The sequence below is a fragment of the Delphinapterus leucas genome, chromosome 5 (genome assembly GCF_059928025.1).
Source record: "Delphinapterus leucas isolate spDelLeu-1000000601 "Yukka" chromosome 5, BTC_Dleu_Yukka2, whole genome shotgun sequence".
In the NCBI taxonomy this organism is placed as follows: domain Eukaryota; kingdom Metazoa; phylum Chordata; class Mammalia; order Artiodactyla; family Monodontidae; genus Delphinapterus; species Delphinapterus leucas.
In genome coordinates, this window is record NC_143133.1 from 28,009,991 (window position 1) to 28,015,990 (window position 6,000).

The window sequence follows — 6,000 nt, forward strand, 5'->3', positions numbered from 1 at the left end:
TTGTAGTAAAGCTCTTTCTTTTCTCAAAGGCTGGTGCAATAGTATTGACGTCTATGCATGTCTGGCAGCGAGCCCGTGCTTGGTAGCAATATTAAGAGAACTTCTTTATGTACTGAGACTGAAAGTTGCCTGATTACTCTCAATTTAGTGCAGAGTTTATTGAAACAGTTTGATATAGTTTCCTATGTCAAGTCATGGCTAAGAGAGGGGTATCATTCAGCAAGGGACACCTATGTAAAATAAAAGATTGTAATGGCAATTTGTAAAATTCAGTAAATGATTTGGAAATAACTAGAATGATTTGATGAATGATACACATTATAATTTATGTTACTAACGAGCAGTTTTACATAATTCTATAGTATAGAGGACAAAGGTGAAATACATTTTTAATATTTGAATCTATATATTGATTTCTATAGTAATTTAGATTAGCATATCAGTTGTAAAAATTTTTAATAGCACCTTGGAAGTTCTTGAGAAAAAGGGAGGGGGGAGCCAGTAGTGCCAGGGGCCACCTTCAGAGATTTGATTTAACCAGTCTAGTCTCAGTACCTAGCATGGGTATTTTTAAAAGGCTTTCCAGGTAACACTAATGTTCTGTCAAGGTTGAGAACTACTGCTCAGCAGCTGAGGTTGGCAAACTACCATCCACAGCTGCCTATTTTGGTAGATAAAGTTTTATTGGAACATGGCCATCCTCATTTGTTATGTGTCGTGTATGTCTACTTTTGTGTCAAAGCACAGAGTAGTTGCTGCAAAGCCAATATGGCCCCAAAAGCCTAAAATATTTTCCGTCTGGCCCTTTATGGAAAAAGTTTGCCAGTCCTTTCTCTATAGCACTGAAAATGAATGAACTAGTACTATGATAATATTTTTTAAAATCTCCAATAAAATTTTTAATGAAAGAAAGCAAACTGGTGAACGATATGTACAGTGTAATACAATTTAAATGGAATTCCAAAATACACAATGCTACTGTAAGGTACTAATTTATGTAGTAACTATTTTTTAAAAACTACATAGAAATGTTAAACACAACATTCAGGATAGTAGCTACATGTAGGGAAGAAGGAAGGGAAATAAGATTGGGAAAAAGAGGGAGAGGAGAGCTAAAGCAAGCAAAGAAACAAAATGAGCCAAAAATGGCAAGATTGACTAGAGCTGGAGGATAGGTACATACAGGTTTATGTTATTCTCTATACTTTTCTAAATGCTTCAAAACCTAACTAAAGAGTGGTGGGCACTGAGGCATTTAGATTTTACCTGTAGTACATTACAACAAAATATTTTAAGTATATTAACTTGTTTCATTCTCACAATAATCCAGTGAAGCAGGTTTTCGTTTTGTTTTAATTGAGGCATAGTTGATTTACAAAGTGAAACAAGTTTTAGTAACTCCATGAGGGTAGGAACTATATCTGTATTTGCTCACTATTGAACCACTGGCAACTAAAGCAGTGCTTGGTACTTAGTATGTGATCAAGAAATATTTGTTGAATAAATAAGCCAAAGAATGCATTTGTAATTGCAGAAGCCCAGCCAAGCAAAGTGGCTTATACGAAGTAAAACAGTTCATTCATGGAAGAGCTAGCATTTGAATTCTGATTACTGACAGCTAGTCTAGTGTCATTTATAATATTCTAAGTTAGACTCTTTTCTCCCCCTTTTCTATAATCTGTTATGCCTTTGAACCAATGGCTTGACAAGAGCTGAACTTGTGCTAGCATTTTTCTGCAGTTATTAGAAACATAATCTTGAGACCATCAATTTAGTGATTTTGTGTTTTTTGTCGTTGTTTGACATATACAAGAATGGGCACATGGCTTGGTTAACTGTTTCCTATGGGATTGATAAGTTTTATGAATTGCACATCTGGGAAGAAGGGCTAGGTTCACTGGTTAACTAGGATGGCTGCCTAGAAGGTGGATTGATTTAGTATACAAATCCCATATTAATATTATTTCCAATGTAATTGCCTTTGTTAGTCATTTATTGAATGGAAAAAAAGCCTGCGCCACCAGCCTCCTCTTTCATGCTGCTGTTGTGGCATTTTCTTTTTCTTCTAATGTCTTGATTCTGTTGATTATGAATAAGGTGGTAACACTGTCAACCCCTCACCATCAAAACCAACTTCATCAAGAACAGAAACACAGTTGCATAGCCTTTTAGAATCCTAAAGTAGTTTAAATTAATTATTTCATTTTTCTTTCTCAATGAGGAAGTTAGATTTACAAATGAGAAAGCTGAAGCTAAAATAATTAGGTATCATCCAAATTCAAAAAACCAAAATGTGGCAAAGTTATGATTTAGGCCCAAATATGATTTCAAAACCATTTTTTATTTATGGTTCTAGGAGGCTAATATCAAACTGGACATGGGAAACTAAAGAGCAAGTCTAAAGCAGTACTTTTCTTAATCTTAAGAGGTAGGTTGGTTGGTTTGTCTCTTAATTGGTTCTTATGCTTTGGATGTGTTATTTTCAGTTCAGAGTACCTAGTGAGTTCTAAAATTGTTTTGGGGCTTTAGGCCAAGGCTAGATTTCCAGATGAAATGTCTGTCACATGTCCTGCACTACACACACTTGCTGATAAATGAGTGTTTACTCCACAATGGACTTTTCTCCAATCTGTGAGCCCATGGTGGTTTAGATCTATGCTACTAGGGCTTGCTTCAAACCAAATGGCTCAGTGATTGCAGGGAACATCTGTCTATGCTTACCAGTTCATATAAATGTATCTTCCCTAGCCATATAAATCCTCACTTGTGTGGATAGATTATAGCTATATACAATATAGAATATTTTATATACTATTCCTAATGACATAATAGGCATGAAAGGTATTATTCAAAACAGGTCATGGCATGAATATACACATTCAATATTAATATTCCAAGTGAAATAGTAGATAAAGAGATATACTGAGTTAATCTTCTTTAGTTATGTTGTATTTGAAATTTACACAGTGTAAAATATGAAAGTCAGGACCTATTCAGACTTTTGTCAGTAGGGAGGAAAATATTTTCAAATGTAGATTTTGAATTATCACTGACTCTCTGTGAGAGGTTGGACTTTTCCACACTTTTTCTTTTAGAGTACGGGAACCATGTTGAGCACCTAATAGCTAGCAGAACAAAAGGTTCAGCATTTTTTTCAAAGGCAAATTGTTTGGTTTATGTCTGTTCTCATTTTTCAGATCTTTTAATTGGTGTAAATACTATTTTTGTGATTGGATTAAAATATTTTTAGAACTCTTTAGACTAGAGATCAGCAGCCAATTATCTCATTTCGTAGTAAGAAAACCACAGCTCACAGAAGTTAAGAAGCAGAGTTGGGACTAAATCCAAAAGTCCAAATTAAAAGTGTTAACCATTCAGTTGCTAATTCATATTGAAAGTTATTCTGAAATGTTGGATTTATCTAATTCTTTTGAAATCTACTGCTAATTCCTCAATCAAAGCATTTACTAGGTATCTAGATATCTATAGGATTTTATTTTATTTTTTAAATTTATTTTTATTTTATTTTATTTTTTATTGGAGTAAAATTGCTTTACAATGTTGTGTTAGTTTCTGTTGTACAATGAAGTGAATTAGCTATACATATACCTATATCTCCTCCCTCTTGGATTTCCCTCCCCGCCCTTCACCCCCATCTAGGTCATCACAGAGCACCGAGCGGAGCTCCCTGTGCTATACAGCAGGTTCCCACTAGCTATCTGTTTTACACATGGTAGTGTATTTATGTAAAACCTAATCTCCCAATTCGTCCCACCCTCCCCTTCCCCCACTGTGTCCACATGTCCATTCTCTACGTCTACATCTCTATTCCTGCCCTACAGATAGGTTCATCTGTACCATTTTTCTAGATTCCACATATATGCGTTAATATGCGATACTTGTTTTTCTCTTTCTGCCTTACTTTACTCTGTATGACAGACTCTAGGTCCATCCACATCTCTACAAATGACCCAGTTTCATTCCTTTTTATGGCTGAGTAATATTCCATTGTATATATATACCACATTTTCTTTATCCATTCATCTATCGTTGGACATTTAGGTTGTTTCCATGTCCTGGCTGTTGTAAATAGTGCTGCAATGAACATTGGGGTACATGTGTCCTTTTCCATAGGATTTTAAATTGGACTTAGTGCTTCCAGTTTCTTTTTACTCCAATTCATCTCGTTTTTGTTTCTGAATTTATTTACTCCCTACTAGTGCCCTAAGTAGTCCTTAAATTTTTTTAAATGATCATGAAATATTTTATCTTTACAAAATGATATTATTGTAGATCAGGAAACACACTCTGAGAGGGAGATTTATGCTCAGGGAGTCTACTGTGACATGTTCTTGAGATCAGTGCCTATAAGGGGAGGAAAAGAAGTAAGATTGGGCAGAGGGAGTTGTTGGGCAGCTCTGGAGGCCAGGCCTTTATACTCCTATATCTGTCTGTATCTGCTTCTTCTGGAGAAGGGGAAAACATCGGGTGAAGTGCCTGTCTTTGGTTAAGGGCAGTTCCTAGAGAGGGCACTGTCAGCTGCCAGTTTCCCCAGAAGGCATGAGTGCCTTAGGCCTGAACAGAATTTTGAGAGGTACACTACAGCATCCACTATGAATATATATAAAATATGAATAAGACATAAGAAATAAAACAAACACTCATTGTATTGGAAAGAATAATCCCTGCCCTCCTCCCCACCATACACACAAGATGTCCATGTACTATCCCTGGAGCATATGAATATTATACCTTACATGGAGAAAGGGACTTTGCAGATGTGATTACGTTAAAGATCTTGAGATGGGGAGATTATCCTGGATTATCTGTGTGGGCCCAATGTAATCACAAGGATTCTTATTATAGGGAGGTAGGAAGGTCAGAATCAGAGAAGGACATGTGATGACAGAAGCAGAGGTTGGAGCAGTATGGCCAGAAATCAAGAAATGCAGCAGCCTCTAAACACTGGAAGAGCCCCAAAATGTATTCTCTTCTAGATCCTCCAGAAAGCTCTCAGCTCTGCCAACACTTTGATTTATGCCCCGTAAGACCCATTTCAGACTTCTAAACTTCAAAACTGAAAGATAATAAATGTTAATGTTTTAAGCTACTAAGTTTGCAATAATTTGTTACAGCAGCAATAGGGACCAGTACACCTATGTGCTCTTACCCCAGATTAAGCAACAGAATGTTAACCATGCCTTTGAGAGCCTCTATCTGCCCCTCTCCAGTCACATCCCTCTCCTTTCTTACCAAGAGTAACTACTATTCTGAATATTAATTTGATCATTTCCTCAATTTTCATTATAGTTTTACTCTATGTTTATATATTTCTAGTGGTACATTAAGTGTTTATGATTTTATAGTATTCTGAAGTTGCTTTGTCACTCTACATTGTGTTTGAGATTCATCAATGTGATGTGTGGAGCTGTGGTGCATTTATTTTACTGCTGTTGTATTCTAGTTTTATGAGTATATGGCAATTGAGTTATCCTCTTGTTGGTTATTATTCTACCTTCTCATACTTGCTTTAATCTAGTAAAATTACTACAGATTGTCCTCTGAATGGGTAAGGGCAATGTCTAAGGAAAAGCACATCAGAGAGATCAGTGTAGTATCACAGCCTTTTCTATTTACCTCACCTTCTTTCCTGACAAGTGAATATCCTTCTTATTTTCATGGCCTTATTTATTTATTTAAATCATTTTTACATCTTTATTGGAGTATAATTGCTTTACGATGTTGTGTTAGTTTCTGCTTTATAACAAAGTGAATCAGCTATACGTATATATGTACCCCCATATCCCCTCCCTCTTGCGTCTCCCTCCTACCCTCCCTATCCCACCCCTCTAGGTGGTCACAAAGCACTGAGCTGATCTCCCTGTGCTATGCAGCTGCTTCCCACTAGCTATCTATTTTACATTTGGTAGTGTATATATGTCAATGTTACTCTCTCAGTTCATCCCAGCTTCCCCTCCCCCCTCCCCATGTCCTCAAGTC